At 40.5% G+C, this 24,165-nt stretch overlaps 1 protein-coding gene across 4 annotated transcripts in view; it reads left to right on the forward strand.

Annotated features, from left to right (window-relative positions):
- Positions 1 to 341: 341 nt before the first annotated feature.
- LOC122739740 overlaps positions 342 to 24,165 on the forward strand; it is a 34,474-nt gene continuing 10,650 nt past the window's right edge. For 2 of the 4 annotated variants that reach the window (XM_043981399.1, XM_043981395.1), the window contains exon 1: positions 18,086 to 18,584. The gene's annotated coding sequence lies outside the window, so the exon portion shown is untranslated. Of the gene's footprint in view, positions 476 to 18,085; positions 18,585 to 24,165 lie in introns of those variants that run through there. The other 2 variants (XM_043981397.1, XM_043981398.1) reach the window with 2 other exon arrangements.

Genomic DNA, 24,165 nt, shown 5'->3' on the forward strand with positions numbered 1-24,165 from the left:
TCAGACACTTGACACTTAACTAGCTGTGTGACCCTGTGCAAGTCACTTAACCCTCATTGCCCTGCCAAAAACCAAAAACCAAAAACCAAAAGATAGAGTCAATTCTATAGAAAGCTGAAGTTAGTGTCTGCCTACCAGGAATGACTTGAAAGGAACTGAAATATACCACTTGCTCTATCAAAGTTCAAATATCAAGTTCTGGAAAGTTAGGCAAATATCAGTTTCTGGAAACTGCAAATCATTAATGATTAACAACATTGGAGTGCCCTACAATAGTTCTATTCATATTATTTTTCACAGCATGGAAGTGGCCCTGGCTTCTAAAAAGCAGTACCTGTGAAGCACAGTTTCTGGCAGATCCTTCCAGGCAAGATGGCTTCAGAATATACAGGCATAGCAATTGACTCTGGGCTGTCATCTAAGAACCAAACTAGATGAGATTGGAGAAACATGTCACCAGGAAACTGGCTATCAGGTAATGCCTTTTAAAAATTCAGCTTTCTTTTTTATTATTAACAATTGTCAAAAAGATCTCAACATATAAAGAACATGAAAGATGTTTGCATATGAAAATACCAACTTCTGTTATGTATACTTCATTTTTAAAGAAAAACTCTGTAATCATTTTGAGGAGTTTGACCTGTCAATTCGCATGGGAAAGTCCAAGCAGATGAAGGATGTCTATTGCCCAGATTTCAACATACATTTAAATGGACACCCTGTAGAGATTGTATATCTGAGACAGATGGTACAGAGGGACATGGAGCTGGGCCCAGAGTTGAAAAAGAAGAGGAGAGAAAGACAGCAGGAGAGAGTGTTTTCAGGAAATTGCAATGCTCTTTGATTGACCCTAAGCTTCCCATGAAAGTAAAGCTCAATCTTTTCAATTCAAACATTTTACTGATGTTGCTAGATGGCAAGGAGACCTGGAACACCAATTCCTCTGAAGAATTAAAGATGAGTGTCATAGAGAAGGCATTGGAAAGGTTCCTAGTACCCTGATTTGTGGGGCACAAATCTGCAAATTAATTTAGGTAGTATCATTGTCTTAATTAGATTGGCAGAGCCCAGCAATAAAAAATTAATGTTTTCCCAATTGCTTCCCTTCCTTTATTTCTTAAAGGATGTTTAATAGCTTTATTCATTTAAGTCCTGAGTGTATCTTGGTAAGTAGAGTTCCAGAAATTTTATATACTTTGTAGTTGTTTACAATGGACTTTCCTTTTCTTTTTCCCCATTACATTTTGTTTGTTTGTTTGTTTGTTTGTTTTTGCAGGGCAATGGGAGTTAAGTGACTTGCCCAGGGTCACACAGCTAGTAAGTGTTAAGTGTCTGAGGCTGGATTTGAACTCGGGTACTCCTGAATCCAGGGCCAGCGCTTTAACCACTGCGCCATCTAGCTGCCCCCCCATTACATTTTGTTAATAATGTTTATGCTTTTTATGAGTTTATTTTATATACTGCTACTATTTTACTGAAATTATTGTTTTAATTATTTTTGTTTGACTTTTTAGAGTTCTTTAAGTAACCCAACATATCATCAGCCAAACCTGAAAATTTTGTTTCTTTTTTTCCTATGTTATTCCCCCAATTTTTTCCCCTGTCCTTTTGCCAGCATGTCTACAAACTGTATTAAATAACAGTGGTTACAATAGGTATTCTTACCTAACCCCTGATTTTATTGGAAAGGTTATTAACGTTTATCCATTAAAGATAATGCTAACTTTTAAAAAAATAGATACTATTTAGCATAATTAGGAAATGTCCATTTCTCCAATACTTTATAGTGTTGTTTTTTAAACATAAATTAGTGTTGTATTTTTCTTTTTTTTTTCTTTTTCTTTTTTTTTGGAGGGGCAATGAGGGTCAAGTGACTTGCCCGGGGTCACACAGCTAGTCAGTGCCAAGTGTCTGAGCCCAGATTTGAACTCAGGTCCTCCTGAATCCAGGGCCGGTGCTTTATCCACTGTACCATCTAGCTGCCCCCCATTTTTTGCTTTTTATTCTATTCTTATATTTTTCTCAATTTTCTGAGTTAATTCCCTTTCATATGGTTATTAGATGTGTTTTTTCTTCCATATTATTTTAATGTTTTTTCTCTTTTCTCTAAAACCCTGTCAATATGAAGAAAAAGAAAGGGAATGAAATTAACACTAGCAAGCTTTAATTTTTGTGGCTTTATTCCACTCCTTTATCCTTTCTTTCTTCATCCAATCCAAACCCAGATCACTGGGTCTTACCATAAGCTTTTTGGGCATGTGTGTTTGACTTTTTAATTGCCTGGTTCACAAAATTAAGCTTGTGAGATGCCTGATCCCCCTCCTCATCTCCATTTCTGTACATTTGTCTTTGGATATACTTATAGTATGAGAAATACTTTCTCCCTCTTTCTCATATCTTTCTAAGGGTTCCTTTCCCTGCCTCTCTTTTCTATATTCTCTTAAAGTAAATAAAATAACATAAGCTATATCCATTCCCTGCTTTTACCTTCTTAGTTCCTTCAAGAGTGAGATTCTGAAGGAACATTATTGCTTCTTCCCCTATAAATATGTAACATAACTGTTTACCCCCTTGAAAATATTCCAAGACACTTATCTTGCTAGATATTTTTTATCTCTTGATGGATGTTTCAAAAGTTCTACCCATTTATGGTTTTCTTTTCTTTTCTTTTTTTTTTTGCTGGGCAATGAGGGTTAAGTGACTTGCCCAGGGTCACACAGCTAGTAAGTGTCAAGTGTCTGAGGCCGGATTTGAACTCAGGTCCTCCTGAATCCAGGGCCAGTGCTTTATCCACTGCGCCACCTAGCTGCCCCCCATTTCTGGTTTTCTTAACAGGAATGTTTTAAAGATTTCTCTCTCTCTCTCTCTCTCTCTCTCTCTCTCTCTCTCTCTCTCTCTCTCTCTCTCTCTCTTTCCCCTTCCCTCCCTCCGCCTCCTCCAACTCACATGTACATTTCTAACTCTGTAGAATTATACCATGTTGTTTTAAGATATGCCCCGCCCCATTTACAGGCTTTTTTTTTTTTTTTTTGCTTTTAGCATATGATATTCCAAGCTTTTCTTTCCTTTCTATTAATTGCTAAGTCATCTTGGGAGCCTTACTGTGGTACCTTGGTATTTTTTTCCTGGCTGCTTAAAACATTTTATTCTTTGTCCTGGAAGATCTAGATTTTGGCAATATATTTCTGGGTGTGCTCAATTCTCCCCAATAAGCTGGCCTTTGGATTCTTTCCATTTTCAATTTGCTTTCTGGTCTAATAGTCCCATGAAGTTTTCTTTTGTGATTTCTTGAAATATAGTATCCAGGCTTTCATGATTGTCAGTAAATTCATAATTCTTTAACTATTTCTCCTTGTCTTTGTTGGACACAGAAATCCATGAAGACCATCAACTAAGGGATCCAATCTGCATCTACAAAAGAGGATCTGTACTGATAAAATCATGGCTCTTTTCAATTCAATAAGCATTTATAAAAGTGCTGGTATGTGCAAAGTGTTGTGCTAAGTGTTGGGAAAAGGAAGACAAAGATGGAAGTCCCTGCCCTTAGGGAACTTACATTTTTACTTTTGGCAGCTTGTCAAGGTGGATGGAGTACTAGAGGAAGACAGGTCAAAACCTGTTTCTATACTTAATAGCTATTTGAATGTTGGGAAGTCTCAACTATTTTTAGTCTCAATTTACTCATTTACAAAATGGAGATAATGACCACTATGTCTCCACCTCACAGGGTTTTTGTGAGGCTTCAATAATATAATACATGTTTTATATTTTGTTTTACATATTTTGAATATTTTAAAGCATGACAGTTACCAGTCATCTTTTTAGTATTAAGAATAACATAGTGTGGGGGGGGCAGCTAGGTGGTACAGTGGATAAAGCACTGGCCCTGGATTCAGGAGGACCTGAGTTCAAATTCAACCTCAGACACTTGACACTTACTAGCTATGTGATCCTGAGCAAATCACTTCACCCTCATTGCACTGCCAAAAAAAAAAAAAAAAGAGTAACATAGCAAAGATATACAGGAATTTTGTAGTAAGAGATGCCTGCATAGTAATGGACTATATAAAAATTAATCCCTGTTGGAATATAATGATAGTTTGTATTTACATAGCACTTGAAAGTATTGTTCCTATGTCTGCAAAGTGTCTGTAAGGCACTTTGTCCACATCTTCATTCACTTCAGATAACAAGTGAGATTTGTTTAGGACATGATGAGTTTGAGATGCCAATGAGACATCTAAGTGGAAATTCTTAGTAGGCAGTTGGTAATGAAAGATTGTAGTATTAGGAGAGATATTAGATCTGAAGATTTTTCTCTGAGAGTAATGTGTATAGAGATTGCAAATGAACCCATGAAGGGGAGGGGGGGTGATGAGAAAGAAGAAAGGAACAAAGGAAATAATTGTTAATTAAGTACCTACTATGTGTCGGGCAATGTGCCAAGTACTTTACAAATATCACTTCATTTGATTTTCATGATAGCCTCGAGAGACAGGTGCTATTATGATTCCCATTTTTGCAGAAGAGGAAACTGGTTTAATAACTTGCCCAGGGTCAGATAACCAATAAGTGTCTGAGACTGGATTTTAACTCAGGTCCTTTGGCCAGGCACTATATTCACTACACTCACTAGTTGGAGAGAATGTGGAGTGTGAAGTTTAGAGGGGAAACCATTTTCAAAAGGGAGAAAGGAAAGGGAATAAACATTTATATTGTGCCTACTATGTGCTAATCACTTTTACAAACTTTAAAAATGCCATATAAATGATAGTTATTATTATTAATAATAATAATAACAAATACTTGTTTGGTTGATTGACAGTGTTCAAACTTGGCATGCTTAGTAATTTTTCAGTGAATTCCCCAGCTAATCCATGTTGACCCACTTCCCTACCTGCTCCTGTAGTCTCATATTCCAGCCTTTTAGTCATATTCTTTTCTTCTTTGGGATTTTCTAAATAAGATTCCAACAGAGTGGTTTGGCTGATTTCATTTTTCACAAAATCACCTGAATTCTTTCCTTACCAGTAACACCCTGATGAGAGGCAATTCACTTTCACACAGGACTATGTCCAGGTTCTGCTGGCAGGGCCATTTGATTGAATTGCCCCAAACAACTAGCTGTTTAGTCTTTAAGGTGGTACATTCCAGAGCGTGCCTTTGGGAGACCATAGGAAAGCGTCTGTCTCTATACCAGGCACAGTGGAATAGTAAAATAACCAAGGGGTTGGAAATCAAGAGACATGAATCCTAGACCTAAATCTGTTCTTTACTGGCTATGTGATATTTAGGCAAGTCATTTTCTCCCTGTGGGCCTTAGTTTCATCATCTTTAGGGCAGGTACTGTTTCATTTCTATTTTGGCAATCCCAGTAGGTAGCACAGTACCTGGTATGGAGTAAGACTTAAGGAATGCTAGTCTATTGATTGATGGAAATGAATTGCGCTTTGAGTTTACAAAATCGCCGACATTCACTGCAACAATTCTTTTCAAGATCCAGCCTACCTAAGGTTGGAAAATAAAATCAGCAGTAATGTGATCTACCGGTGACAAATTATTTGACATTGGAAGAGAAAGGAAGGAAGGAAAGAAGGAAGGAAGGGAGGAAGGAAGGAAGGAAGGAAGGAAGGAAGGGAGGAAGGAAGGAAGGAAGGAAGGAAGGAAGGAAGGAAGGAAGGAAGGAAGGAAGGAAGGAAGGAGAAAAGAAAGAAAGAGAAAGAAAGGAAGGAAGAAAGAAAATAAACCTCAGTCCTGTGTGGACCCCTTTCACTGCTTCAGTAATAGTGAACACTTGTCTAATTGAATAGACTCAATGGCCTCTGAAGCCTTCTCTGTAAGTTATAATAATAACATGAGTTATTAGTTAATCAACATTTATTAAGCACTTGTTGTATACCGGATACTTTGCTTGCATGTCTATAGTGCTTTAAGGTTTGCAAAACACTTTATATGTGTCATCTCATTTGATTTTCAAAACAAGTCCATGGGATCTCCATTTTACAGATGATAAAACAGATTGAAAGAGGTCAAATGATTTTACAGATGATGAAACTGAGCTTGAAAGAGGTCAAATGATTTGGCCACCATTACATGGCTAGTAAGTGTTTGAGGCAGGATTCTAATTTGGGACTTCCTGATTTCAATGTCAGCATTCTGTGCCACCTAGCAGCTAAGATTTATAGAGGTTGGGCTAAAATCTTTTCCTCTTCTCTCCATCTCCTTGTCTGACTTGGGAGAGTGGTAGCCTGATAAGATGCTGGTAACTAGTAAAAATTGTGGACAACCTTGAGTGATCTGACCAACCCCACTGAAGTGCTTAAAACAGAGCTCCCTGTAGAGGAGGTTTTTTGCATGTGAGAGAGGTAAATAAGCCTTCCCCTGAGTGTGTAAGGAGCAAAAAGATGGTAGGGTTTGTGGCTGCTCCATCTGAGCTGCAGCTTGCTAAGGTGGAGAAGCTGGAGACTGTGCCTTGGATCATGCTCTGTGTGTAAGACTGATGAGACAAGGAAAGAAGGTGACACTCAGTAAGACCAAGTTCCCACCTTGGGGTCTTTTATCACTAGAGCTATGAGGCATTATTGGGAAAACCAGGTGTCCATACTGCCTGGGTCAACTTAACAGAATTGAAGTACAAAGCCTTCTTTTGACCTTGGGGACATTTCCCCATATATTTTCATTGAGATGGTTGAGGGCATTCCCTAGATGACAAGGCAGTCCTCTTGACCCAGGGACTGTCACTACATTGGCATCCCATTGAGGATGACTGACTGACTCATGTCTATTGTAGATATGAGACAACACTGGCCTCAGATCTATGAAAGAGAACAGATAGGGCTTTTTAAATTTTTATTTTTAATTTATGGAACAAAATAGAACTTTTAAAGCCCTGTTAAACACTTATTGTGTTAGGCTTGGGAGGATTTCCACTGTCCAGGAGTTTATTGAAGAATAAGGGAATAAGAAACAAAAGGTACACATTATACCATAATCACATTAGAAAAGTGTAGAACAATGAGGTTGACAGGATTTAGGACCAAAGAGACCTAAGTATTCATCTAGTTCAGTGTGTATGTGTGTGTGTGTCCTGGAGCCCTTTGGGATGCAGGTTTTTAAATAATTGAAGGAAATGCTAAACTTCATTTGGAGGAAGGTGAAAATTAAGATGTGAGTTTTTTTCCTCCATCCAGGTTCATAGACCCAGAACCCCTGCTCTAATCCAATCCCCTCATTTTACATAGTTAAGAACTGAGATCCTGAGAGACTAAATGACTTCTCCAGGGTCATACTGGCAGTGAGTATGGGGAGCCAGGATTTGATCCCAGGTCCTCTGAATGCAAACCCAAGATGCAATACGGCATATGAGAGATCTAAGAGCCGAGTTTTCTAAGGCAGCTCTTCTAAGTTTTGTTTTATTTTCCTTATGATTTCTTTCCTTCTTTCCTTCTTTCCTTCTTTCCTTCTTTCTTTCTTTCTTTCTTTCTTTCTTTCTTTCTTTCTTTCTTTCTTTCTTTCTTTCTTTCTTTCTTTCTTTCTTTCTTTCTTTCTTTCTTTCTTTCTTTCTTTCTTTTTTGCAGGGCAATGGGGGTTAAGTGACTTGCCCAGGGTCACACAGCTAGTAAGTGTCAAGTGTCTGAGGCTGGATTTGAACTCAGGTACTCCTGAATCCAGTGCCAGTGCTTTATCCACTGTGCCACCTAGCCGGCCCCCACTGCACCACCTAGCTGGCCCCCATTTTCCTTATAATTTCAATGAAATGCTCTTTCATTACATGGTGAATTGTGTGCCCTTACATTGACATGAAAGAGACTTTAGCTCTCACCTGTGTTCACACCTCACCTCTGTCACCATTTAGCTGTGAAGCTCTGGGCAAGTCTATTAATTGCACCCTCAGTGGGCCGGCCCCATTTCTAAGACTGTGGGTTTCAGAGGAGGAGCTAACTTACATTGGTAGAGGTAGTTGCCTCATTTGGAGTTCCCCTAACAGTGAAAGAGATCCAGTCCCTGTCCCTGTAAATGTGACATTCTTTTTATCTGATGCCTGGAGAATCAGGATGATGGATTCAGTGCAATTTATCAGAAAAATCATAGATGGGAAATAAGGAGATCTGATACATAACCTCATCCTTACCATGAAACTTAGAATAATAACAATAAAAACATTTATAAAGCACATACTATGTGCTAGGCACTGTGCTAAGTGCTTTACAAATATTATTTCATTTGATGCTATTATTATCTCAATTTTACAGATGAGGAAACTGAGGCAAACAGAAGGTTTTTTTGTTTGTTTGGTTTGGTTTTTGGTGGGGCAATGAGTGTTAAGTGACTTGCCCAGGGTCACACAGCTAGTGAGTGTCAAGTGTCTGAGGCTGGATTTGAACTTGGGTCCATCCAGGACTGATGCTTTATCCACTGTGCCACCCAGCTGCCCCCTTGAACTCAGGTCTTCTTGAGTGTGACACAGTGGATAGAGCACTGGGCTTGGAATCAAGAAGGCTTATCTTCATAAGTACAAATCCAGCCTCGGACACTTACTAGCTATGTGATCCTGGGAAAGTCACTTAACCCCGCTTGCCTCAGTTTGCTCCTCTGTAAAATATGCTGGAGAACGAAATGGCCAACCATTCCAGGATCTTTGCCAAGAAAAGCCTATATGGGATCACAAAGATTGGACATGACTGAAATGACTGGACAACAACAAAAGCATCCAATTTAGGACTGGCACTCTATCCCAGCGTACAACTTGGCTGCCTCCATATTTGGGTCAGTGGGCAGTTTCCATATGTAGATTTCAGCATTAAAATGTATTCCCCTTCTGAATCCAGCCAAGGAGAAAAATTACTTATTTGTAGTTCATTTACGTTCTCCAGGTCTACCTCCTTTTTTTCTCCCTAAGCTAGTAATAGATGATGTAAGATGCTGTCAGACTTTGCTTCCTATGGATGTATATTGTAGGGCTGGATTCTATATTGCACATCTGTCCAGCCTCATATCTATTTGGCAGGTGGTGCATGTTTTCCGAGAGGATAAATTCGAAGCAGTAACTGTCCCAAAGCACTCAACCAAATTGATGGTAGGAAAAGGTTACTGAAAAAAGTTGAAATCACCAGAGAGCTGGGGAAGCAAAGATGGTCCTTGGAATTGGCTGCTGACATAAATAGCTCCACTTTGAGGTGGAGTGGGAAGGGAACTTGTTTAGTTTGTCTTTAGGGGAAGATTGAGGCAGCAAGCTCTGGCCTTGGCCAACAGGGGACATAAATTTCCTGGGGACCCTGTGAAGAAGGTGGTGACTCCAAGCAGAGGCTGCAGGGTCCCTTGTGTGTATTGCTGCAAAAAGGCTTCCTAGAATCATAAACTAGAAAGGAGAATAAGAGTTGATGGAGGGCAGGGCTAAGAGGCAATAATATTCAATTTCACATGAATTTATTAAGCTTCTCCTCTGGGCAAGGCATGGTGTGGCATGCTGAAGATAGGAAGGCTAAAAAACAAACCAACCAAAAGGAAAAAGTTCCTGACCTCAAATAGCTCCCATTCAGGGTAGGAGTGGGCAAGCTCCATCTATACAGATACACTGAGAGCACTAATCACTGAGCTTGGAAGGGTGGGGGTGGTCAGGGATCAGGAAAGACCTCACGTTGGAGCTGGCATCTGGACAGTTCTTTTTTTGTGTGTCTTTTTTTGGGAGGCAGGGGCAATGAGGGTTAAGTGACTTGCCCAGGGTCACACAGCTAGTAAGTGTCAAGTGTCTGAGGCTGGATTTGAACTCAGGTCCTCCTGAATCCAGGGCCAGTGCTCTATCCACCTGCACCACCTAGCTTGCCCCCGGGAACTTACATTCTAGTAGGAGGATTCTTGCAAGCAATAACAAGTAGTACAAAATAAGATAATTTCATTTTTTGTCTTTGTATCCCCAGCACATAGCAGAGTACTCATATATACCAGATCCTTAATAATGCTTACTGGTTGACTGAGGAGGGTGAGAGACCTAGCAACCTTGGGGTATCAGGAAAGATATCATGGTGGTACCCAACATGTTCTTTGAAGCAAGCCAACAAGGGATTCTATAAGACAAATACATGGAAATAGTATATTCCATATATAAGAGATAATCTGTACAGAGGTGTAGGGTTTGGAGATCTGAGTGGCAAATACAGGAAGCAGCTAACTGGTCAGTTTGCCTGGAACAGAAAATGAATTGCAGGGAGGTGATATGGAAGGTAGGTGGGAACCAGATTCTAAAGGTCTTACATATAAGGCTGTGGTTTATTTTAGAGGTAATAGGGAGTCATGGAGGATCTCTGTGTGTGTGTGTGTGTGTGTGTGTGTGTGTAGGGTGACTTGGCCAGATATATTTTAGGAATAATAATTTGGTGTCCATTTAGAGGATGAATTGGAGAGGGAAGATGACAGAATTCAGAAGACCAATCAAAAGGTGGTCATAATATCCCAGGTGAGCTGTAATGAGGGCTTGAACTAGGTGAGAAGGTATATGACTGGAGAGAAAGGGAGATGTAGAATTGGCAAATCTGATTGGATATGGAGGTGAGGGAGAAATAAGAGTTAAAGATGATAGTTGGGAAGCTAGGTGGTGCAGTGGATAAAGCCACCGGCCCTGGGACTCAGGAGGACCTGAGTTCAAATCCAGCCTCAGAACTTGACATTTACTAGCTGCGTGACCTTGGGCAAATAACTTAACCCTCATTGCTCCCCTGAGAGAGAGAGAGAGAGAGAGAGAGAGAGAGGAGAGAGAGAGAGAGAGAGAGAGAGAGAGAGAGAGAAAGGAAGGAAGGAAGGAAGGAAGGAAGAAAGAGAAAGAAAGAAAGAAAGAAAGAAGAAAGAAAGAAAGAAAGAAAAGAAAGAAAGAAAGAAAGAAAGAAAGAAAGAAAAGAAAGAAAGAAAGAAAGAAAGAAAAGAAGAAGAAAGGAAGGAAGGAAGGAAGGAGGAAAGAAAGAAATGAAATGAAATAACTGGCTTGTCCAAAGTTCATGTTTATTTGGTGCCTGGACACTTCTTATGTCAATAGACTTATCCATTCTTTATCTTCCCTCACCAATTTTTTTCCTCACTCCTGTCTCAGCTGACCTAGCCATCTACTGATGTCTACAGAACAGACTTGTGATCCTCCTGAGGGTCTACAGGCACATCCCCTTTCTTATGTAGCCAAAGTTCATTGCTATGCAGTTTGTTCCATTGGGCTGCCATCAAGGGGCTTGTTGAAATTGGAACATGGTTCTAGACAAGTTCTATGGGAACTTAGATAGGGTTATGACCCAGGGAAAAGAGGGAAAGGCAGCCTGGCTGTTTCCCAAACCCATATTAGGACCCTCAGAGGGAGGCGAGAAACTCTTTGTCAAGGGCTGCATTTGATTGTTTTTGGTTAAACCCCAGTCCTGTTGGAGGAGCAGAGGAAATGAGTGAATGTGGAAGAATTTGATGAAAAATATCATGTTTGTTCAGTAAATTAGAATTTTGGGATCAGTTACAAAAGCCTTTCAGGACTGAATGAGTCAGGCAGGCCTCAGAGGAAGAGAGACCTTTGTGGACTCTCAGGGTTGTAACTGAAGATTTATGATACAGGCAGATTCATATTTGTTGTTCATGGGGCTGACATCCCTGTGAATGAACTGTTTTATATTAGCATGGGAGGAATTGTTTAGTACAAGCAAAGGCAGCCAGCCTCACTTCATTAAAGCTAAGCCAGGAAGAAGAGAGTTTAGGGAGTTATGAGAGTGGAGAGGAGGCCAAAAAGGACATATACTTTGGGACTAGATTGCGAGACTACTTGGCAGGAGGCTTAAAAATGGTAAGGTCTTCCTTGTATGAGAAGGGCACAAAGGCATCATGGGAACAAGAGCAGCATTAGGGAGAACTTCTCATTTGCAGACTCAGAAGCAAGAATTCCCAGGTTTATGTGGCATCTCTTTTACACAGTAATGCCTGTGCTAGAGGTTCCTTGTCACAGTGGAAAGAGTAATGAAATTTGTACTCAAAGAACCTGAGTTCAAATCCTACCTTGGTTATCTATTGTGGGTATAAAACTTAGGCAAACCAATCAACTTAAATTGGTTTCCTTCTCCTGCATCAGAAGCAAGGTTGCTGTATGCCCAATGAGTTGCCCTTTGGTTTGCTCCTTGCCATTGAATCCTACTGGTTCAGTATCTTCACTAAAATTGGCATTTGGTGGGGGAAGGGTTTGTGTGTCATACTCCCTCCAAGCTCACTCTTTACTCCCCTTCCCCAGCCCTCTCTACTCATAGAGGAATAAGAGTCTATCTCCCTTTGGAGCTCCTGGACCTGAAGTGCTACAAACACTTGACTTGTTGTTAACTGCTCTTTAAAAAAAAATAATGTAGCCCCAGAGGTGTGACTTGATCTTCTCAAACCAATGGCATGATGTTTGCTATGTGTTGTTACCTGTCCTTCTCCAATTGCCCCAAATCCTATGCTTTTTTTCTTTTTTCTGTCTTTGAAAAAATTATATTTGTTTTAAAAAATTTTGAGTTTTAAATTCTCTCCCTCCCCACCCCTCCTCCACCCATTGAGAAGGAAAAGCAATATGATCCTCATTATACGTGTGAAGTCATGAAAAACATATTTCCATATTAACCATTTTGCAAAAAAAAAGGCAAGAAGAAAAGTAAAGTGAAAAACAATATGCTCAAATCTGTACTTAGAGTTCATCAGTTCTCTCTCTATAGATGGATAGCATTTTCATCATTAGTCATTTGGAATTGTCCCTGGATTGCATTGGTCAGAGTAGCTAATTCTTCCACAGCTGATCATTGTTACAATATGTTGTTACTATGTATGATATTCTCTGGTTCTACTCACTTCACTTGGCATCCGTTCTATAAGTCTACCCAGTTTTTTTATGAAAACCATCTGCTTATCATTTCCATCACAATCACATTACCACATCTGTTTCAGTCATTCCCCCAATTGATGGACATCCCTTCAATGTCCAATTCCACAAAAGAGCTGCTATAAATATTTTTGTACATATAGGTTCTTTTCCTTTTTCTTTGCTTTCTTTGGGCATACAAACCTGGTAGGGCACATTGCTGGGTTAAAGGATATACACAATTTTCTAGCCCAATGAGCACAGTTCCAAATATTTCTCCAGAAATAATTGGACAAGTCACAACCCCACTAACAGTGCATTAGTGTCCCTATTTTTTACAATCCTCTTTTGAACTTCTCATTTTTCCTTTTCTGTCAATGTTAGCCACAAAACATCCAAGTTATAACTTTAGAAACAAAAGAATTATTCTTTTTTTCACAAATTTGGTTTCCAGTTAGTTTTTGTAGCTTATTTCCAAATTAAACTTTTGTATCTGTTTTTCATCTCAGCTATTTCCAACATGGCCAGTGTTGGGAACAGAGAAAAACGATATTTGTTTTTCTTTTTGAGATTTTTTGGAAAGTTTACTTTTACAGCCTCTTTCCTTGGTTGAATCACACAACCAGAAAAAGGCTCAGATAAAATGCACAAAACATGGATAACATAGCCACAGACCAAAAAGACACACAGACTCTTTAAGAAGCAGCAGACCTACAATAAAAGAGACCGAGGCAGAGCTCTGAACCAGTGTCACTTTATTAAAGGGTCCATGGCACCCTATAATTAAGTGGACCTCAGATCTTCATGATCTGCTATATTCCCTATTTTTAGAGCCTTGGTTTTATAGTGCTTGATACCCAGACATTACAAATGAAGCAAATTAAAAATACAGAATCTCATTGGTTGATAGACCTTGCCCTTGACCCTCTAGGAGTGTATACGCAAAATACAGAATCCCACTGGTAGAAAAACAGGCTAATGAACAGAACCTGACAGACCTATCTTGACCTTTCAGGAGGTCCTATCAAGTTAATGAGCAGACCCATGGGCTGGGCTGATAAGCAGATATCAAAACAGCTACATGGGCTGATGGGCCAGTAGATGGGCAGGCCACAGGCCAACAAAGCCACTTGTTGGTCAAATGATCATGGTCATCTCCCTATATTGGGCAATAGAGGTATGATGAGGCACAGAGGGGCAACAAAAATAGTTGGGGGACCTTCTGTGTAATTGAGTCACCTCTACTATGTTGGACTTGGTCATCATAACAAGGCAAAAGGAAGGGTGGAGGTCCTCTAGTTTACTCCCTATGATTAAGCAAGTGAACTTACAATCTGCAGTTCACAGCTCCAGGGGCTAATATACAGAACTTATAATCACTACCCTATGGAATCGTATCAAACTGATGAATACTGATTGGAATAGAGTGGGGGTCCAATTAATCATCTATCATAGGTTAAGTGATTTTTATCAAGGTCACACAGGTAGTAAAAGGGTCAATTCAGATCATAAAGCAGTCACAGTGATATGTATAGTCCAATGGTGTTCAGACATTACCCATGTGATAATCTCCTGCCCCTAAACCTCTAAACAATCTGTGCCAGGAAACAAGGTGGTGGACTATGGGTGCAGAATGATGCATGTGTTGTTAGACATGGCCAATCAGTTCATAGGATCAGTTGGTCTGTCAAGAGTCAACAAGCATTTATTAAGTACCTACTATATGCCAGGCACTGTGATAAGCACTGGGAATAGAAAAAAGGCAAAAGATGGTCCCTGTCCTCAAGGAGCTCACAATCTAATGGAGGAGATAACATATAAAGAGTTATGGACAAACAAAATATATATAGGAGAAACTGGAGCTAATCAATACATGGAAGACACTGGTACTAAGGATCGTAGATTCAAAGTAGCAAGCAACCCTAGAGACCATCTAATCCAAGCCACTCATTTTGCAGATAAGGACACTAGAGATCAGAGAAGTTAAATAATTTGTTCATGATCACATAGTAGCTAAGTGTCTGAAGAGGGAGTTGAACCCACATCTTCATGACTCCATGTCTTGCTTCTTTGTTACAAGAGAAATTTCTATTGTCAAGAAGGAAGGCTGGTCATTGGGATGCTACAATGTGAAAAACACGACTATCAATAAACCATTAAAAATAACCAACTGTGCCAGGTTTTCCAATGTGAGAAGAGAAGGAAGAAGGGTCATTTGGCTCACACTATCCCAAGTTTTATGATGAAGTCTCTATAGATAGGTTCCATATAAGAGATGAAAAGAATGACAGGCACATCTAGAGTGCTATAAAATCTTCAAAATGCTTTATGTCTATTATCTAATTGGAGCCTCATAACTCTGTGAGGTTGCTATTATTGATATCATCTCCATTTTATAGATGAATCTCAAAAAGATTCACTGGCTCGCCCAGTTAGTGTCAAAGGTGGAATTTGAGACCAAGACCGGAACTCTATCTGCTATATAACACTGCCTCAAGATCAGACTAGGAAAGTAGGGGGAACCAAATGGTTCTTCCAAGGCCCATTCTAGTAGTATATGATTCTAACACTTTTCAAGTCCCTGTGACTTTAAGCATCAGTTAATTTTCAAAGGATATTAGCACTCTCCCAGGGCCAAGACTATTTCCATTGGAGGCACATTAAAAGGTGGCACATTGGAAAGAATGCCGGTTCTAGATTAAGAAGACTTGATTCAAATCCTACTTCTTATAGTTACTAGCTGTGTGACCATGGGAAAGTCACTTAGCCACTCTGGGCCTCAGTTTCCTTATCTATTAAATAAAAAGGGTTGACTATAGATGGCCTCTAAATCTGCAATTTAAAGAGTGGACCAACGTGTTAGATGTAGCTCATATAACAGTAATTAACAAGGATTTGAAACAGGTGGTACAGTGGCTAAAGTGCTGGACCCGGAGTCAGGAAGACTTATCTTCTCAAGTTTAAATCTGGCCTCAGGTACTTCCTGGCTGTGTGACCCTGGGCAAATCAATTAACCCTGTTTGCTTCAGTTTCCTCATCTGTCAAATGATCTGGAGAAGGAAATGGCAAGGCATTCCAGTATTTTGCCAAGAAAAGCCCAAAAGAGATCACAAAGAGTTAGACATGATTGAAAAACAACTGAATTGTGTACCTACTACTGAGAAGTAATGTGTCATATTATGCTTACAAGTCAGGAAACATCTACCTTGACCTTGAGGAATTTACCATTCGGTCTGGGACAACATTTAGTCAGTCAGTCAGAGGAGAATGGCGCCATAAAGTATTAAATGTCTTCAAGTATTTGAAAGTCTCATAAGTAGAAGACAAATTAGCCTTGTTCTGCTTGTCTCCAGAGAGTATAACTAGGAAGAATAGGTCAAGGTTGTGGAGAGGAAGACTTCATCTTAGTAGAAGGAAAAACTTCCTAATGATTAAGGTTGTCTCAAAGAGGAATGAGCTGTTTTGATATTCTGTTCTTCCCCTCAGGAGATCTTTATACAATGACTGTGGGTGACCCTTTGTCCAGTACATTAAGAGGGGATTCTTGGTCAGTTACTGTTTAATAACTGTTTAATAATATACACTGGATGCTCTGGTTTCCTAGGATTCTCAGGGTGTAATCCACACATTAGGAAAGTGGATGACAGAATCACAGCATCAGAGGATACAGAACTAGAAGGCACCATGTGGGCCACTTAGTCTAAACACCTCATTTTACCTCACTCACCCTTGGACTCCTCTTCCTCCTTGCTTGCTGAATTTCCACCATGGAAAACCCTCTACTCTTATACCCTCTGGTCATGATTAGTGACTCTCTCCTCAGAATTACCATTTAGGAAGGACCTCAGCCTTGCCTTACTTCACTCACACATGGGCTCTCCAGACACCTCCTTCTTCCTTTCTACCACATTTTCCTCTTCCCCTAGTCTTCAAATTCCTGCTCCTCTTTGGGTGTTACCTTTTCCCATTAGAATGTAAGCTACTTGGGGGTAGAAACTGTCTTGCTTGACTGTATTTGTTTCCCTAGAGCTTAATATCATACCTGGTACGTAGGAGGTGCTTAATAAATACTCTCTTTTTTATTTCTCTCTCTCTCTCTCTGTCTGTTTGTCTCTCTCCAAATGAAGAAATGAAGACTAATGGAGGATAAGTGGCCTGTCCATTGTTATATAGGCAGAAAGTGACAAAATGGAGATTCAAATCCAGGTTCTCAGACTCCACTTCTCCCTCCAACACCATGTTGCTTCCTAACTATTCCTCATGAGGGACAGGAGGGACTGTCCCTCAGGAGGTCCATATTCCCCAAATGTGGTTCCTCCTCCTATCTCCAGAGTGGGGTTGAGCTCCTCCACTAGCTGTGTATAACTGAACACTTCCACCTTGCACACTCTTGCCTTGCTAGGTTCATGCTCTCACAAATGCCTACCAACCACCCTGCCTGTTGGCTGGGAGTGAGCATCAATTCTATTTCTTTCTTTCTTCTGTGTATATCAGGGAAGAACCACTTGTCTTCTCTTTTGGAAGATGAAGGAAGAATCAGAAAATGTCTGAGTTGGAAGGACTTTCAAAGGGATATCTATACTACAGATGTTGCTGTCATGTCTCTGACATATGACAATCCCGCCCCCCCCCTCCACTGCCCTGACAACCTTTGGCTGAAGACCTCTCATGGGAGACCTGCCACCTCCTGGGATAGTCCATTGATTCTGAACCAGCTCTGCTAGAAAATGTGCCCTTATATTGAATCTAACTCAGTCTTTCTCACCACTTCTACTTAGTTCTTCCTTCTGGAGTTAAGCAGAAAAGGTCCAGTCCCTGTTCCAGAGGGTTGTCCTTAAATACCTGGGGACAGCTCCTATGTCTCATATTCTTCTCTTCTCCAGGCATCACTGCCCCAGGAGACGAGCTGGGCCAGCCCGGGGCACTCTTTGAAGGGTGGATGCTGCCCCCTACATGGTGGCAGAGAAAGCCAACAATGGTCATGGCTGCTGGCAGCCACTGACCGTGACCTTTGCTGTCCATATGGCTTTCATATAGGGCAGCCTGATAGCAGACGGCATGGAGCCAACCTCTTCAAGTGAAAGGAAGCCAGCCTGGGGCCTGCTTGACACTGGTTCCCATTTACACCACTGGGGCTTTGGCTGCCAGCCAGCTGCATTTAAAGTGCTGCAGACGGGAGGCCTGTCAAGCCCCACTTGGGGAGGATTTGTCAAGGCAACTGAGACTAAGATAGGGCAGTGATGTCTCCTGGGTAGGGGTGGATAGAGTTCAGAGGGAAAGGGACATCTTGTCTTCCCCTGGATCCTTGAACTACATGGGAAGGAAGCATCATAGACCAAAGGGAAGCCTGTGCTTAACCCCCTCCCCCTTGAAATTGGACCAGATTATCCACCTCCTCCACTCTTCCATGAATCACTCTTTCTACTCAAAGCAAGCAAACAAGGTTCGTCTTCCCTGAGTCTGACCACAGACCATCTTATTCCCTCCCCAAGCATTTCCTTCTCCTATACTAAGGTCTCTGAGCCACAGGCCTGCTTTCAGTTTTCAACAGGGGCCACAAATTGCACTCTGTGATTTTGATCCAGAAACTCTCCTCTGTGGGAACATCATTGGCTCAGCGGATAGGGAAATAGTGACCTTTCCTCACTAATGTGGGGTTCGTGCAGCTTGGTGAGGCCATGAAGACATCTTGAGAAAGTGACCCATTCTGCTTTCCTCCAATAGGTGCAGAGGACAACAGGTAGGACAAATCCAGCCAGGGCATTCTTCTCTGCCCTGTTCTTGCCATCTTGTCTGCTTTGCAGGGTATTGAGCATAACTGGACTTTTGATAGAGAAATGCCCTTTTGCAGGAGAATGTTCTCTTCCTGACCTGGGAAGAGGCAGATAATGTTCTCTTCCTGACCTGGGAAAAAACTGGAGTAATCACAGTGTATGAGGGTGTCTGATGTTTTCCCTCTAAGGTCCTGTTAAAAAGCTAGAAAGGGTGGCTGTTATTCATATGATTCTCATTTTTACAGATCAGAAAACAGTTGGGAGCCTTGCCTTGGGAACCCTAATCCTGTGAATGACAGGTCCACTCATGGTAAAAGGTATTTCAAGGGAATTATGGTTTTTTTCCTAGGAGTGTGGAAATCTTGGAGCTGTGTGGTGTTTCAGAGAAGGAAAGCTATGTGACCTAGGATCTCTGGAATTTTAGGGCTAGGAGTGACTTTGGAGAAGGGCTCTTTCCCCTTTTCTGTGTTGTGGACCCCTCTGGCAGTCTCATGAAATCTGTGGACTCCCCAGAATCACTTTTTTTGGCTTTAAATTTATAATTTTAAAATGTTGCTAAATTTCAGTTAGAAACTAATGAAAACATTTAATTTTCCCCATCCAAATTCACAGACCCTCCCCCCCAAATCTATCTAGGGACCTCAGATTAAAAACACTTATCTTAGAAGTTTATAAGATTATAAATTTAGAGTTGAAAGGGACCTTGGATTTCATCAAGTACAATCTCTCTCTTTTTATATAAAAGGAAACTGAGGGTAAGTGATTTGTTGAAGATCACAGAGGTAGTTTGTTACAGAGCTGGGATTTGAACCCAGGGCTTCAGATTCCAAGTCTGGTGTTTCTCTCACCACATTGTGTTGCTTTGAGGGACCTTTGTCCCTGGCATGGTGAAGGATGTTTTGGGATGTCTTTTTAACCTATATGATATCCATCCAAGTATACCTATTTAGCTCTTCCCTCTGTGGGAAATGGAATAGAAATTATATTGACAGATTCAATGTTTTGAGGATTTTGAGGGTGTTTTTCCTCTGGATCCTAAGGTAAGAAGAAAGGGGTGGGGGGGATGAAATAGAGGAAAGTGTTTTGGATTTAGATTCAGAGTATTTGGTTTCAAATTCTGGCTCTGCCCTTTATTACTTTTGAGACCTGGGACAAGTCACTTCATGACTCCAAAATTCAGTTTCCTCACCTGTAAAATATGTGAATTGGACTAGGGTAATGCCCAAGGTCCTTTCCATTTCTCTATGACCCTATGGACTAGCCTAAATGGACAGAGAGCTTGGGAGAAGAGCTTCTTTCTCTCCATGCCAGAAAGGAATCTTGTTGGTCAGGATATTCTCCTCAATAGCTTTATATACTCTCATGTTTGTTGGGAAGCATGGCTATAACAGGGACAGGAAAATACAGGCAAACTTCTGTGATGTTATAGCCCAAAGTGATCTGTGTGAGCGTTAGCCATGGTTATTACTTCCTTTGTCTTAGACTATTCTACTAGCCTCTATTGAAAAAATGGCCCAGTGGAAGGAATGTTAGATCTAGCATCAGAGGCCCTGGGTCCACAGTGACCTTGAGCAAGTCCCTTTTAACCTCATCCATAAAATCAAGAGGTCCCCTCCTACTCTAATCTATGATCCTATGACTCTCTAATTTGATTGGTCCTTGAAAGAAATCAGGTTGGTACTCAAGAAATTAAATATCTTTAGATGCTTCTTTCTTAGGGTATGGTTGTGAGATTTGGGCCAAATCACTTATATCTCTGGGCCACCTTCTTGACCATTATCATGAAACAGTTAGATTAGATGCCCTCTATGGTCCCTTCCAATACTCATTATCTCTGACTATGGATGTGTGATGATGGGCTCACCTGCCTGTAATTGATGAGACATATTTTTAAGTTTTCTGAACTGTTGAATGGGATGTATAACAAGGGTGAGAAGGCAGGAACAGCAGATGGGAAAGAAGACTAGTATAAGCAGATACAACCAGATTAGAATTTTTTGGAAAATGTGTTTTTTTAATAATAAACATTTTTATTTATAGTTTGGGGTTCCAAACTTCATCCTTCCTTCCTTCCCTTCCCTTCCCCCCACCAAGGTGGTAATCAATCGTATGTGGGTTATATGTGTGCAATTATATAGAACATTACCATTTTAGTCATTTTGTACAAGAAAACTCTAATAAAAGAAAAAGTGAAAGAAAGTGAAAAATAGCATGCTTCAGTCTGTGTTCAATCAATATTGGTTCTTTCTTTGGAGGTGGATAGTATATTTCATCATTAGTCCTTTGGGATTGTCTTGGATCATTGTATTGCTGAGAATAGTTTAGTCACTCACAGTTCTTCATCAAACAATATTGCTGTCTCTGTGGACAATGTTCTCCTGGTTCTGCTCACTTCACTATACGTTAGTTCATACAAGCCTTTCCAGGCCTTTCTGAAATCATCTTGTTTGTCAGTTCTTATAGCACAATAATAGGGAATGGTTTTTTGAAGACTGTTTTACTAGGTTAGGTGGATTCAGGTTGAGATGTATAATGGAAAGAGAGCTGGCTTTGCAGTCAGAAAGACCCTCACTCAAGTGCTACCCTTTCCCTAATTGGTTTGAATGGCCCATGGCAACTCCCTAAACCTCCTAGTGTTCCCACCCTGACTCCCCAGGCAACTCTTTCTAATGATAAGTTTATTACTTTTCTATAATAAATGAGTTCAATGATTTTAGAAAAGCATGGAAAGACTTGCACAAAATAATGAAGAGTGAAATAAGCAGAATCAAGAGAACATTGTATACAGTAACAACAATATTGGGGGGGGCGGGGTAATGAGGGTTAAGTGACTTGCCCAGGGTCACACAGCTAGTGTCAAGTGTCTGAGGGCCGGATTTGAACTCAGGTCTTCCTGAATCCAGGGCTGGTGCTTTATCCACTACACCATCTAGCTGCCCTCAGCAATATTATTTTAAGATAGACTTTGAGTGAATAAGTTATATGTTTATTATACATACCCAAATCAACTCTAAAGGACATATGAAGAAAGACACTATCTGCATCTAGAGAAAGAACTGATAAGTAGAAGTACACATAGAATAATTTTATATATATTTACCCATTTGTGTCTAATGGTAGCCATCTCTAGGGAGGGGGGAGGAGAGGGAAGAAAAAAAAAGAAAAGAAATTTATATGATAATTTTGTTGCGTATTTGAAAGGAATAGCAAGTTGTGCAGAGTATATTTTCAATTTTGTGCACAATCATCTTTTTTATTGCACTATATTATGGAAATGCTTATTTTATTCCATAAATTAAAAATCAAATTTTTTAAAAGTGCTGATCTGCTTTGGTAGAGAATACTTCTAACCCCCTCACCAATGAAACCCCAGATCCAATGTTTTTTGTTTTTTTTAATCAAGGTTGGTTTGAAGCCTGCTCTTTTTTTCCTGTGATGGATTAGTTAGGTTAGATTCTCTTAAGTAACACCATTGCAGCTCTTGCTGGATATAAAAACAGCTTATGAACAGCTGTGGGGTAGAATAGAAAGACCATTGACTCTGTAGTAAGAAGACTTGGGTTCCAATCTTGGTTCCGCTGTGTGACTTTGGACAAGTTCCTTCCTCTTTCTAAGTCTCAACATGTAACATGAGACAGCTGGAGTTAGAGAGCTTCCTATCTCTATAGGGCTTCTGAACTGACTTGTCAGAATAGTTGGAGAAGGGATTTCTGCAGCAGGTGTGGATCAAGATAGGTGACTGCTGAGGTCTCTCCTCACCCTGAGAGTTGGTGATTTTTAAGACAACAGTCTGCTCCCCCTCACACTGCATTCTCTGACTACCATCTTGAAAATCCCTACTAGCTCTAAGGGCTAGTGCCCAACCTCTGCTTCCATTGGTCAAAATGATTCAATCCAAAATTCACCAAGTGCCTACTATAAACATGGCCTCTGCCTTCCAGGAGTTAGACCATGAAGACAAACATCTGAGTTCCAGGAGGCAAACCTCCTGGACATTTGCCAGGTGATTCATGCTGACTACAGTATGGGTGCTTGTAGAAGGATGGGAAAGCCAGGGCCCACTGCACTCTATGCCTCTACCCTTTATTTGGCATCATGGAACTTTTCCTGATCTGTTTTAAAGACATAGGCCACTCTGGTTTGTGTCCTTTGGATACAAGGAATAAACACCCTTTGGGTTGGTCTGGGCAGTTTTTAAGTGAAGGATAATAATGTCTCGGGGCGGCTAGGTGGCGCAGTGGATAAGCACCGGCCCTGGATTCAGGAGTACCTGAGTTCAAATCCGGCCTCAGACACTTGACACTTACTAGCTGTGTGACCCTGGGCAAGTCACTTAACTCCCATTGCCCTGCAAAAAAAAAAAAAAAAAAAAAGGATAATAATGTCTCAAGTTTACATAACATTTTGTTTTGTGTTTGGGTTTTTTTGTTGTTGTTGCAGGGCAATGGGGGTTAAGTGACTTGCCCAAGGTCACACAGCTAGTAAGTGTCAAGTGTCTGAGGCCAGATTTGAACTCAGGTACTCCTGAATCCAGGGCCAGTGCTTTATCCACTGCGCCACCTAGCTGCCCCATAACATTTTACATACATTATTTTATTCGAGCCTCACAATAACCTCATGACATAGGTAGGACAAGATTTTCTCTCTCTTTTTTGCTGTTAATGAGTATATTTGTAGATCTATTATTTGTTCCATGTGGAGAATTCCCATTGTAGAAATTCCCTCCTTTGATATAGATTGACAACTCATCTGTACTAGTCTTAGAGCAGAGGCTCTTAAGCAGATCTTGCTGAGTGTATCCCATTTGGCAGTTTGCCAAATCTGTGGGTCCTTTCTTACAACGTTTTTAAAAGCATAAAAGAAAATACATCCTATTACAAAAGAAATGGATTATATTGAAATACCGTAATAGAAATATTTTTTTAAACAAAAAATTCATGGAGCTAAGGCCAAGAAACCCTGTCTTAGAGAATTGCTTGGGCCACTGGGAGGCTACATGATTTTTCCGGGGTCACCCAGTCTCCTAGAAACAGGGTTATGATTCCCCCCAGGTCTTTCTGTTCCAAAACCAGTACTCTATCCATTATGGCATACTGCCTCAAGTAAAAGCATCATTAACCCCATTTTTCAGATAAGGAAACTGAGGCTTAGAGAGATTAAATGACTTGAAAGATCACACAGCTAGTTGTTGACTCCAGAGGTAGTACTTTTTCCAAAATGCTAAGATACCAAATGCCTTTCAAAAGTAGCTTGTGTGTGTGTGTTTATGTGTGTGTGTATGAGACAGAGACAGACACAGAAAGACAGACAGACACGCACACACACATACATGGACTTTCAGAGAGTGAATAGGGTGGTCACATCCATCTTAATTGATTTTATTGTAATTTCTAGAGCCATGCTCCTAATAAATTCCTCCTGCATAGCGATGTGTCACATTTTAGAAAATGCAGTGACAGCAGCAGAAGGGGATGCCATCTCTTCCCAACGGGCTTTAATGTCAAATTACAGCATTCTTTATAATTGTTCTGAAGAATCCAGATGGGG

Source organism: Dromiciops gliroides, chromosome 2 (genome assembly GCF_019393635.1).
Source record: "Dromiciops gliroides isolate mDroGli1 chromosome 2, mDroGli1.pri, whole genome shotgun sequence".
Classification (NCBI taxonomy): domain Eukaryota; kingdom Metazoa; phylum Chordata; class Mammalia; order Microbiotheria; family Microbiotheriidae; genus Dromiciops; species Dromiciops gliroides.